The sequence below is a fragment of the Gossypium hirsutum genome, chromosome D06 (genome assembly GCF_007990345.1).
Source record: "Gossypium hirsutum isolate 1008001.06 chromosome D06, Gossypium_hirsutum_v2.1, whole genome shotgun sequence".
In the NCBI taxonomy this organism is placed as follows: Eukaryota; Viridiplantae; Streptophyta; class Magnoliopsida; order Malvales; family Malvaceae; genus Gossypium; species Gossypium hirsutum.
The window spans coordinates 56,066,845-56,081,538 of NC_053442.1; positions in this window are offsets into that span (position 1 = coordinate 56,066,845).

Below are 14,694 nucleotides of genomic sequence, written 5' to 3' on the forward strand. Positions count from 1 at the left end.
TAATTAATTAAGATTTAAATTTCTTGATTTTCTTATTATAGATAATCACTTTAATCTAATTTAAATAATGATTATAGTAAAAAAATTGTGTTTCTTTGTAATTCATATACGTAATTCATAATAATAATAATAATAATAATAATAATTCAAGTTGTTGATAAAGGAGGAACAAATATATATATTTTTATATCAAACAAAACTTGACCTCGTAATATTATAAATAATTCATAATATCTTTAAAAGTATTTTCCACTTTAAGAGAGCTATATATGTTTGTGTCAAATGCATCCTCTATGACTTTCATATTCATTTCATAACGTAAATTCTCACCTTGTTGATGAAATGTGCATTGGCAAAGTCAAACTCAATCATTCTCCACATTAATTCTTTATACAATCTACACGTTAACGTGTTAAACTTTATAGTAACTACTCACATTAATTCTATATTTATATAAGTATTTAATAATATAAATTTCATTTAAACACACTAATTCATTTCATGTCTTATCTTAATCACTTCTTTATTGATGTATCAAATGTTTAATTACTATAACATGTCCCACTTAATCCTCTTAGCACTTATTTCATTTGCTTTTTATCTTATTTCGATTTGATTGGTTTCACATAACTCTTAATAAATAAAAGAGAATTGAGAAAGATACGTGAAATCAAACTTAAACATTAAAGTGCTAATCACATTCAACACCGAATGTTGTTATCACTTGAGCACCAACATACTATTCATACTAAGCATCGAAGTGCCTATTACACTTATGCGCTAAAGATAATATCTCACTAGTTCTACCTTATTTACCAAAGCTTGTCATCATCTTTATCTCTTTTGATTCTCATCACAATTATATTTCACATTTAAACATTCACTTCCACTATTTTACACACTTTCACATAAATAATTCACATCATTTATCATTTAATTCACTCAACCTTGTTTCACTATCTTCACTTGTCACTTCCCACTTGCCACTTTCACTATTTTATATATTTGACAATTTATTCATTAAATTCACTCATGTTTAACATTTATTATTTAATGACACTTACTATATTTTATTTCACTAATTCTTTACTTATTATTTAATTTGGCTTTTAAAGTTTAATTTTAATTTGAAATTAAATATAGACTTAATCCACTGTATAATATGAAGCAAGAATTTTAATTTAATTGAATTGGATTTATGAAACTTTAATTTTAACTCAATTTAATATATAAAAATTTATATTTTATTAAATAGTAGACAAGAAATTTGATTTTGGGACCATTTGGATGAATGATGAAATTGTCTTCATTGAGATTAAACACAATTGTGGCTTTTGAAATTAGATTCCATTTCAAAATATTCTTAATTAATGTATAATTATATATTTTTTATTATATGAAATTAATAAAAGTTTTTTTTCTAATATACCTTTAAATTGAAATAATAAAAGTTGTTGGTTCATGTCATTGGCAATAAAGGAACTTGGTGTGTTGCTTTCTATAACCTTTATGAAGCTACACTCAAGTATTTACTCAAGTATGGTGAAAACATTTATTTTGATTAAATTATCATTCAACCTCCGTAAGTGGCCCCTTTATAGGATTCAGCTATGTGATAATTACGCTATGAATCTTTGGGTGCTTTTCACAACATTTTAAAATATTTCACTCATTCAAAAATTTACCCCTTTTTTTCATATTTAAATTAACATATTTGTCTTTCATCTCAAACTATCTAAAATTTTATTTATTAATTTTAAAAAATGATTGTACAAAGTTACAAATTAAATGGGTTTATGATGGATGATCTCATCTCAAATGGTTCAGGGGATAGGATTCTGAAATTGGTGAAGACATTGATTATCTGATTATGGGGACCAAAGTCTTAGCCAAGTGAGTCCTGGTGAAGCTAATCAATGGAGATCATAAATGGAAATTTCAGGGTAGGGTAGTATCGACATTGAAAACTCAAGACTTTTGTTTTTTCTCCCCCTTTTTCAATTAATTACTTCCTGCAGTGCTACCGACCCCAACAGCTACCACTCTTCAGGTTTTCGATCCCCCCCCCCTCTCTGATTTCTTTTTTTATTTGCCTGCTTAGCATCCCTTTTGGCATTTAGGTATATTTTGAAAGCAATGCTTATCCTTTACGATTATGGGCATCAACATGGTACGTACGCTTGATGAAAATTATAGGGGGATTCCTTGCTACACCCATTCACAAATCAAATGAAGTTGGAACCCACTTCAAAGCAGTACAGTATGAATGATAGGAAAGAGGGCTCCGGGACACATGAATTTAAATTCATTACTCATCTCGACAATTACTGAAAATTTTTAATAATTTTCTTCTTATCCTGACCAATAGAATTTTTAATTTAGATTTGAGTGGCTGTTCGAGGCCAGTTATATGATTTTTGATTGGGGACCGAGGAGAGAAGGAAAAGAAAAGTGGAAATAAAGAGGAGAAGGACGGAAAACACATCGATTTTTGAATATTTAAATTCGAGATTTATTGTATGTAATTCATTTATTTTGGTGTATAGGCATTAGTTAGACATTTTAGTTTGATTGTGTTTTATATATATTATTTATGATTATATTATACTTGTAAAATTTTTTTAAAAAATAAAATATTTTTGTGCTATTTTTCATGTGGTTAAAATATTACAAAATTTGTTTTGTGTAATTTTTGACTGTATGATTTAAATTTGTATTAATATAGGTGAAAAAAGAGATTTCAGTTATATAAATTTCCAATATGAGTATATATATGATTGGAAAGGTGAATAAAATAAGGGTATATTACTATAATTAGGGTTGGAATACATTTAAGTCATTAACACTGGTTTTTGAATATAATTAATTTAGTAAGTTGGTAGAATTATTACATGCAGGGGTTGAATAACTTGGGTAATTCATGATAAATGAGTTCCAATTGGTTGTCTTACCATTGAATACGGCACATAATATCCTTGATTAGGATAAAAAGGTGCTTGTACAAGTATAGTCAGAAATCCTTGATTAGAATTTGTTGTTTTCCCTTTGTTGGGTCTTTTATGGACAGTTGTCCATTCACTAACTTTTGCTAGAGGTTTTTTACCTCTATCCATAAGGTCTGCTAAGATAATCAACATGATATTATTAGTTCCTTTTACGTATAAAACTTCAAAATTAAAAGTACACAATTCATTGTACCATATCTATATCTACTTTGTGATACAAATTTATTTTTTTGATCCATTTTCAGTAGATTTCCCTGTTCATCTTCTGTCAATGTCAATAAAGATAGTTCATTTCTATTGCTAATGATTTTATATTGAGTGTATCTCGTGTCTGTTCAAGTTCATGATAATCAGTAGTAAGAAGTAGAGCATGAATCTTATTTATCCAAAACGGATCTATGCTTTTTTTATAAGTTTGATTTATGCTTAAAGGAGAACCTCATTTTTTTTATTCTTTTGCGGTAGGGTCAATGCAAGAAAGGATCATATAGTTTAGGTAATTATTCTCTTTTAGTTTCATTATTAGAGAATCGAGTCCTCTTTTCAAGTATGCCTAGATGAAAAGATTCCTTATCTAATGATTTGACACTTTTTATAAACTCCTTACTATAATTTCTTCTTTTTAGTTCATTGGTAAAACTCCAATCAATATACAATTCATCATAAAACAATTTTTCTGGTGTGAATTTTTTTTGTATCATTTCCCCAAAAGTTGCTAAACTGGGTGGATGCATAAAATATATTTTTTTCTTTTCCATCACTTTGAAAGGTATAAAAAAAATTTGTGACATTTCATTTTTTATAGCATTTTCAACCCGATCATTTTTTATATATCGCAAAGGTCGATTCCATCGTTTAGAACAAAAAATAAGTGTAACAGCCGAGTTTTAGTTAAATCGAAGCAGTGGTTTCGGAACCACAAATATGAAGTTGTAAAATATTTTTTAAATATGTTTTTGATATTTCATGATTTAATTTTACCGATTGGTTAGTTAATTTGATAAAAGGACTAAATCGCATAAAATGCAATAGTGGCTTTCTAGTTGTTAAAGTACTTATTTGCTATGGTTTCTTGATTTTTAAAGTTCTTAAAATGAAATTAGGCCATTGAATATATGAGTGGACGGTAGTGGGCATGCATTATATGGTTTTCAAATTAAATTATAAAGGTTAATTTGGTAAATGATTAATAAATGGTTAATTAAATAAAACAAAATATAAAATGGATGCATTATCATCTTTTTTGGCCAAAAATAACAAAGAAAAGAAACCATTTTGAAGCTTTAGGGTTTGGTACTTTGAAGTCTTGATTGAGGTATGTTTTGAGTTCGGTTTTTGATGATTTTTACGTTTTTGAGATCGTTGCTTTGTATTCTAGCTAGCCCATGCTTTAATTTTCAAATTTGATGATCATTTTTTGAAATGCAATATTCAAGCTTTTTGTTGTTTGATGATGAAAAATATATATTTGATGTTAGATTATCATGTTTTACTAAGTGATTTTTGACAAAAATGCTTATTAAGGATTAAATTGTGAAATTTGTAAATTGAGGGGTTAAAATATGAAATAAATAGAATTAATGGGCTGTTAGGGACCTAAGGAAGATTCAGCCAAGCATGGGTTTAATGAAATTATGTGTATTTTGTGTTGTTTTGTGTTTTTGGATGAAATTAAATTGATTTGTGATTAAATAAGTTAAATTTGAATTGATTTAGATCAAGAAAGAAAGAAATCAGAGTCACATGAGAAAAATGTTTCTATATGTGTTTGAGACTAGTTATATTTGGCTTAGTTGAAATAGATTATGTATGTTTTTACGGCTATTTATTTGCTTATGACTTACTAAGCATTCAAAGCTTACTTTGTGCATTTGTTTTATTCTTTATTCTGTTTTATAGTTATATAAAGCTAGTTCGAGTTTGGGGATCGTCAAGGAACATCGTCACACTATCGAGCGCTATTTCGGTACTATAAAAGTTTGTACTTGTGATATATGGCATGTATAGGCTAGTTTCGATATGGTTCATTTTGATCTGTATATATATAGCCATGCGAAAATGGCTTGATAATGATGCTAATGTTTGTGTATATCCGATCATGGTATAAGCTTATTTTGAGAAATATGTTTCATAGTATATGTGTATTGTGTATTGGTTATATGTTTTGGTTGAGTGAAAATTTAGTTGATGGATGTGTTTTTACTATAATGTATATGTTCCCATAAGCTAAGTTATGTATAAGTGATTGCTTGCATATGGGTTGTTTAGGTATGGTTTGTAATGGCAAAGTACGAATATGTTTTATAGTTTATTGGATGATTATCTAGGTATGGACATAAATGGTAAATTGCGCATGAATTAGTAAAGTACAAGATCATATTTAATATTTTGGTAATGTTTGATAATGTCTCATGTATGGATGTTATTTAAGTCGTATGGTATGTCTTGTTTTGACTTAATAATTCAAATGTGCATAGATATGTAAAATGTACGTTTGACAATTTGCTAATGAAATTGATTTATAAAATTGAAGATTATAATCTATGTGTTAGGTACCATGTATGAAATGATACATGCTTGGTTTTAATTTAGGTGGTCGAATACCATGAATGTGATATTCATATGGTTCAAAAATTATATTTACAAAGTATTTGTTGTATGACTTTGATGCATGTTAGTTGGTTCGAAAATTTTGATTGAATGGAGGATATTGATATGCTTGAATTTGAAGCATGGTTCGTATTTGTAATATGATTAATAATGCATGTTTGAATTAATTGGTTGTGTGCTTTATATATATATGAATTTGACTTATATGAATGAGTGAATGGTTGCTATTTGAATTTAATATCTATTGTAAAGAAGTCATTATAATTTTGTGCATGAATTGTAATAAATGATCGTGATAAACTATGCTTTGTTCGGTAATGCCTCGTAACCCTAATTCGGCGACAGATACAGGTTAAGGGGTGTTACAAGAAGAGTCACAAGATACATATTAGGCTAATTCGCAGGCCTTGAAAGCCCAATTGATCCAAACATTTCGCATCGTCCACATCGTGCGCCCCCAACCCCGATAGGTTTGGATTTGGACCCCCTGCACACGAGGTAGAATATTAGTTTAATCATTCAATAACCACTAAGTTGGTTCACATATATAAACATATTTCATTCTTGATATCTAACCAATATGAGACTAAGCTTTCTATTTTCCTCAATTTAATTCACAAGTGGCTTACTTTGAGCATCAATTTCTCATTCATCACTCAACCATTTTGAGCATATGATATACCATTGTAAAGATCTCATGGATTATAATATAAAATCATAGTTTTATGACTAAAATCTCCACCTTTACTAATCGAGACTATGCCTCAAAGCTTCCAAACTATCCATTTTTTTCCAACTGTTAATATTATCAACCTTTGATATTTATAAAGTATTATGCATTAATTTTTTCCTTAAGTTGCAACAATAGTGAAAATATTTTTTTCGGTAAAATAAAACAGCATTAAGCGAAACTAATGAATAGGCTCATTCGCCCTTGTAAATCTAAAACAATTTGTTTGAACTAAGTCCCACACGGAATGAGGTGGGACCTCAAAAACTTGGATCTTAGTGACTCTTGTTGCCATAACCTTTGCCATATGATCAACGACATCATTGTGAATTCTTAGAACATGGTGAAAACAAACCTTCCACCCTCGACACACCATTTGATGAATCCCACGTAATTCCATTATCTGACTATCAGCTGCACCTCCCTCAACAATCGTTTCTATCAAAAGAGCATTATCACTTTCAAATTCTAACTGACGAATCCCCTTCTCCCATGCTAAATGAAGTCCCTCCAAAATTGCTATCGTTTTAATCTTAAAAATTGCTTCCTTACCTATCAACCTTGAGAATCCCTAGAGCCAATTAGCATCAGCATCTCTAAACATTCCTCCAATCCTGACATAAGATCCGTTTGGCGAAATTGCTCCATCTGTGTTCAGTTTAATCCAGCCTCTAGATGACGTTGACCAATGTGCAACAGTAACCATAGGACTATATTGAAGCACATGATAAGACGTCCTTACGTAATTCCTTGCCCAATTGATGCCATTATCAATAATTTCCTGGGAGCTACTGTGGAAATTTGAAAACACGAGCTTATTCCAATTCTTCCATAACAACCAACACATTATAGGAAAAAAGGTACACCATTCAACAACTTGACTACCACAATCCCCAACATTCTCTAAATTCTATAATATCCAATCATTCATAGGCATAGCGAAAAAACTTACCCATGCATGAGATGGCACAACTGATCACCAGACAAACTTAAGAAAAAAGCAATCACGAACGGCATGGATCTCCGATTCATAGACATTGCAACATCTCATTATAGTTTCTTATCATATTTGTTTTTTATATAATGTTTAAAATTACCCATAGCCCCTCCTCAACCCTTAAATAGGAGGATAATGTGCTTCAACACACTCGAACTTATGTCCTCTTACACTGACAACAATGCCAATGCCAATCAAATTAAGACTCAATCGACCAATAATAATAATAATAATATTAAGTAGACTATAAATTCTTAGGATAATAAAAGATTTGTTGTCAATTAGCTTGATTGAATGGTAAAGTTAGGTTTTGAAATTTTTGAGTGTTTAGTTTTGAGTTTTACTTGAATAAATAATGTGTGGACGAATTAGTTTATTAAATTAATTATTTAATTTGACGTTTATCATTGATTAATATAATAAATATTGATATTATTGTATATTGTAGTTTTAATATATATATTGAATTTCAAGTTATGGCTTATTCATAGGGTATTCATTTTCTTCGGGAATAATTTGGGTTCAAATTATTGTGGTACCAAAAAATATATTTATATATATAGAGGGGGTCCACTTATACCGGTGTAAAACTTAAGTTTAAATTATAGTTGTACCAAAAAATATATATTTATATATGTGGATGGATCTAATGTAAGTTTTACACCCTTCTATAACCTTTTATATTATTAATATTTTAACACTTCAACTGTCATATTTCATGCCTCCATTCTTATAGATCATGCATGTCAAGTGTGACATAAATTAAAAATTCCCAACTATTTGTTTTTTGTTTTTTAAAGATATGTGATCCAAATTCTTGTTAAAATAAAATACAAGTGGCAAGATAAGAGGATCTACGAGGGCAAAGGCCGAGGCCCTTGCGGTACGGTACAGGCTGAAATCCGTATAGAAGTATACTGCCTCTATTTGATGTTGATTAGAATAAGGTGTTTTAACCTTATTTTATTACTTCTATTTGACTTTGATTAGAATATGGTTTTAGAAATCTATAAATAGACGTGGTCGTCTCTCCTCTTGTATCATTTGAATTCGACGTAGTGAATTTTTTCTCCTTTGCCATTGGTTTTTTCCCGAAAGAGTTTCCACGCAAAAATTCTGTGTTCTATTTTTCTTTCTTTCTTTTTTTGTGGTACATTGCCATTATCGATGTTCTATTAACAATGTTAAAAAAAAAACCTTCCAACATATAACCGTTAAATATATATTAATATAGATAGTACTTTATATCAATATAATAAAGATATTAGATTGATTTTAAAATTTTACATGCATGATAAGTACAAATATTTTAATAAATTCAATGTTTGAATCATTAAAATACTAATGATATAAAACAAGTAACTACAAAAATATTCATTAAACTTTCTCAACACCACATCCCCATTAAAATACAAAACACATATGCAAGATCAGTCCATTTATCATCTCAAAGCACATCACATTGGTATAAGAAATAAAACACATCACAATGGATAATAAAAAATAAGATAAACTTAACATTGAACATAAAATGCATTTGAGAAGGCAGAGGAAATATGATTCTAATTACTTTGGTCACCTCCTGACACAAAAATTAGTGATGAAATACGATCTGCTTCGTAATTGTATTAAATAACAAGCCTTCATTCTTAAAATTCAGTTCATATACTACACATGAAACAAAAAAGATTTGCTTAACAGCCTTCAAATCTGTCAAAATGAAACGATTTTGAATATATACCTACGGACAGCGAGACCTCCGAGTAGCTTACTGCCAAGGAAATCAGCCTGAGCAATGCCACAATGGCCTTTGTTATTAACCTTCTCGGCGTAAAACTCGACACTGTTTTCAGGGAACTTGAATTGCTTTTGAACCACAGAGGTCAGTTCCCTAATGCTGCTCCCTTTCTCACCTATAATCCACAATTATTCACACATTTAAAAGGGTAATAGGGTATGTATAATTTTGGTTATTCCATAATTTTATTTTTAAATTTAGTCACACTAAATAAGATAATTGTGCGAATTAGTCACTATTGCCAAAATATTTGTTTTCTTTTATCGGATTGTTGTCATGGAATATTAGCTTATTGAGTGACTAACTAGTGTCATTTTTTGTTGACTTTTGACTAAAGTTTAGGGGTGAAAAAATTTTGGACTAATTATAGGTAGGTCCCTAAATTTTAGTCAAAAGTCAACAAAAAATACCATGTGTCAATCACTCAATGTCAAATGTGACACATCAGCAACTCGTTAAAAGAAAATGAAAATTTTAACGGTAGTGACTAATTCGCATGATTATCTTATTTAGAGTGACTAAATTTAAAAAAAAATGGAGTGACCAAAATAGGACATTTCCTATTTTAGAGTGATCATATCCCTTTTAAAAAAGACCCACAATTTAAAAATCAAAACCCATCATCAAAAAGTAATTTTTAGAATTCTTTTAGAATTTTTTAATTTTTACATAATTATAATTTTTAAAAATATTTTTATAATTTCAAAAAATAAATAATGAATTTTCAGAATTTTTTAAATATTGTTTTTAAAAATTATTGTTAAAAATGTTGTAAATTTACTAAATTAAATGTTTTAGCTATAATTTAGGGATCAAGTTGGATATTAATTCTTGAATTAATGTGTCACCTTACTTTTCTGTTAAGGTTGTAACAATCATTAATGAAAGAGTGACCAAAACATACAAGTCGAAACATAACTTTTCATAGTTTAATGACAAAAAAATAAAATTGCAGCAAAGTTTAGTGACCATTTTTTTATTTTACCCTATACAAAATTATATAAAAAATGTAAAATAATTTAAGTTTTAACTAGTGTAAATGAATCACCTCTTATCTATAATATATAAAAAAAGTAAGAGTTTAAAAAAAATTTGAAATGATGTTAACACCATTTATTTTTCATCATATTATTAAATTAATATTTAAAAACATTAAAATTTAATTCTATTTTTAAAAATGAGAAAAAAAGTAGTGATAATTAAGAATTATTGGTTAAGTAATACAACAGGGTACTTTTGTCAAAAGAGAAAAATAGTGAAATGTTATTGTTTCTAATTTACATTAAAAATTAAATATAAAATTATTTTAATTATAAATTTTAATAGTGATACAGTAATTCTATCAAAAAGAATAAAAAAGAAAAGTAGTGAAATGTTGTGGGTAAACTGTATAAATAATCACTCAATTATGTCTGTGTTTTTATTTCAGTTACTCAATTTTAAAATTTTTAATTTAAACACTAATGTTAATATTCGTTCCTATTTTGGTCATCCACTGTTAAATTGATAATAAAAAAAATGATGTGACCTTTTTCTAACTAGTATAATAACATATTTAGTCCTGATTACTTATATATTGTATCAATTCGATTCTAATTCTAAATAGTTCAATAAATTTAACCCTTCATATTTATAAATTCTACCAGTTTGATCCTCAAACTCATATAGTTAAATAAAATTCTATCATTTTCTTAATGGATAACACAATTTTGAGTTTCAATTATTAACAGAAAAAAAAAACATTTTTAAAGCCTAAATTTTACATATAATGTGATAAAATTTAAAAAATAATAATTTACAACGTGACTCCCAAATGTGTCAAATTTTATATTAAAATATATACTAAAGATTTACACTTTTTTTTTCAAATGGTGACATCCTTCCCTTAATTGCTTCAATCTAGTTCATGTATATAGAATTAGGGTCAAATTAATAAAATATGTAAGTATTGAGGACTAAGTGTGTTATTATATTAGCTTATGATAGAGTGAGATGAGAGGTAATTGATGCATCTTTAAAGGCGATTGGCATTCCGGATTTCTTGAGGAAAGTTATCATGTCTGCCATTTCTAACTCCACTATGCAGTTACTCTCGAATGGGGCTCCAACTCATAAATTTAAGCCTATAAGGGGGATTTTCCAAGGGTGTCATTTATCCCCATCTTATTTGTGTTATGCATGGAGTGGCTTGGGCATGATACTAAGACAACTATCTTAAATGGCCAATGGAGTCCAATTCGTCCATCCAGATCAAGTCTAAATTTATCTCGTTTATTTTTTGCTGACGATCTAATTATTTTTAGTAAAGCAGATGTGGGTCATGCCAAAATTATCAACAAAGTTTTGGAGCGGTTATGTGCTTATTCCGGACATAAAGTTAATGCACAAAAGACTAATGTCTGCTTTTCACGTTGTGTCAACGAAGATTTGGGTCTCCCAGTCAGTAGTGTTTTGGGCTTTCGAAAGGTTCATGATCTTGGCCACTATTTGGGAGTTCCTTTATTTCATGAGAGAGTCACTAAAAGCACCATTCGTTTTGTGGTTGACAAGGCATGTAGTAAACTCTTTAGTTGGGATGCTAGACAATTATTGCTTGTAATGAGGGCTACTTTGGCCCAATCTGTGCTTCAGTCAATGCCAAATTATTATATGCAATCAATGAGGATACCTAAAGGAATCTATGAGGAGATTGAATGTTTAGCCAGATAGTTTAATTGGGGTTCTTTTAATGGAAGGAGAAAAATGACTTTGGTTAGTTGGGATTCAGTCTGTCGACCCCGTTCTTGTGGAGCCTTGGGCTGCAAAAATTGGAGGACCAAAATACGTCCTTTTTGATGAAGTTGGGTTTCAATCTTGTTTCCAATGGTAATACTCTGTGGGTGAGAGTCCTTCAGTCGAAATATGGGATGAAGGATATGATACCAAAAAGTATTTTGAAAAAAAAAAGCTCTTTACTTTGGAGAGATTTGTCAAAGATTTGACCTCTGTTTAAAAATAATCTTGTTTGGTCAATAGGGGATGGAAAGATCATTCGGTGTTGGAGCGACCCTTGGATCCCACATTTGGGTTCTCTAATTAATTGTATATCTTCACGTGGGAATTTGGGTCTGGATTGTTTCCTCAAAGACATGGTTACTTATGATGGTAATTGGAATATTGATTTCTTTCGTAATTGGGTCTCAGAAAATATTATCAGGCGTATTGTGTGTATTCCACCACCACATCTGGATAGAGGTCTTGGCAGGATTTCTTGGTTACCTAATTCGACAGGGACTTTCTTGATTAGGAGTGCTTATCGGTCGATTAAGGAAAATAATTGGAATACTAATGAGGCAATTTGGAAATCTCCTTGGAAATTTAAGGGCCCTCAGAGAGTTCGCTTCTTCCTTTGAGTCATTTTTGAACAATATTTACTTACCAATCTAGAACGGGTAAGGCGAGGTATCAGACATGACGCGTCTTGTTCTTTTTGTGGATATGTTACAGAGGACATTATTCATGTGCTTAGAGATTGTTCTACGACAAGAGAGGTTTGGGGACAGGTGGTGCCTTTGAGACATAATAATAGTTTCTTTTCCTCTAATCTGTCTAAATTGATGCTTAGCAACCTCCAATCCTATGAATTGTTGGACTCTGTGGGAGTCAATTGGACATGTTTATTTGGAATGATTTTTTTGACACATTTGGAAGAATAAGAATCTTTTCATCTTCCAAGGTCTTACATGGAAAGCTCTTGAGATCATTAAAGTTTCTATTACTTGGGTGAAACAATTTCTGACGATGCACAAGGAAGATCAGATCCAACGAAACATTCATGTTCAAAGGTATCCTTTATCTGATAATTGGGTTCACTTACACACTGATGGCATTGTTAATGTTTTTACAGGACTTGCTTCCACTGGGGGTGTGGTGAGAAACTACCTCGGTGATTGGATTATGGGATTTAATCACTTCTTGGGTAACTGTTCTGCCTTTAATGTCGAGATATGGGGTATTTTGGATGATCTTTCCTTGTTAAAGGATTAGGGGATGGAAAGAATTTTGATTCAAGTAGATAATATCGAACTGGCCCAAGCCTACAAAGGGACTCCCCAGTTAGTTCAATCTCTGCTTTGGCTAGACGAATCCAAAAATTGCTACAACATAAAGAGTTTTGGGTGGTCAAACACATTCCAAGGGAAGCTAATCGTGTTGCTGATAGGATTGCCAAGATGGTTTGTGCTAATGTGGTGGGAGTTAATGTGATGACAATAACTCCTATGGAACTATCGGAGGATATTGTTAGGGATAAATCTAATGGTGTATTTGTTATCGTTAGACTAACTTAATTGCTTATGTTTTCTATTTCACCAAAAAGAATCGATTTGAAGATAAAATGCTATACTGATTGAAAATTTGTGTAATTAATATATATGATGGTTCTTTTATCAAAATAAATATTTTTTAAATAATTCTTGTAACGAATGAAAGGAAAGTAAAAGTTAATATTTCAGTTACACCCTTTGTTTAATCGTATATGCATATGGTGCGTTTAATATTTATAAAAATTATTTTTTAGTCACGTGAATTATACAAGTTCAATTATTTTAATTTAATCAAATACATCTTTTTGATTGATTTGATCTATATAAATAATTATTATTTAAAAATAAAATGTTAATTTTTTATTTTTGATAATATATTTTTATTTCATGCAATATAAACTAATTAAAATATTTTATAATAATATATTGTTATGTATGAATTTTAATAATTTAAATTTTAATTAATATAAAATGTAATTCAATATTTCTCAGACTTTATCTATCCAAAACAAAATAGCTTTAATATGATAATAAACATAATAGTATAAATTACAATGAAAACTTAAATCAGAATGAATATAAGGTGTATTTTTACCATAAATTGAAGTTCATCCATTCAAATTTTTATTTTAATATTGTTGAAGCATACTTTTTAAGTGGCCTGTTAAATGTCTATTACAAGTAGCCATTTTCATCCTGTCTGCAACAACTTACTCTTTGCCTTTTTTAGAGTTAGAAATTTATTAAAACAAAATCTTTGAGTTTTAAATTGTGATGATATTTTAGATATATGCAAGCGCGACTTAGAAGATCAATTCTCTTAAAGTTATTATTCATGGAGATTGGATCGGAACAAATCAAGTAATTGAATACCTTGAATTGTGGAGAATGAATCAGATCCCATTAAAGATACTATTGAAGAGTGAATCTCCAACAATTTACTTGACTTTGGTCTTTATTAGTATATTGCTTTTGCTATTTTGTAGCTGCTATTATTAAAGGGTTGAATTGAAATTGATTTCTACTATGTTAGCAAGTCTCGAAAACTTCTATATATTAAGAGACTTGTATAGATTTTGTAACATAGTATAGAGAGCACTTTATTACTCATTGAATAACTTATTTTGTGAGTGTAACAACCCTTTTTTTAGTGGTGCAAGAAATAGTGGTTTCAAAATCTCTTTTTTCGATGATCGAGTTTGAAAATATTTTTATATAATATTTACAAGTCTATTATAGTAATATATTTA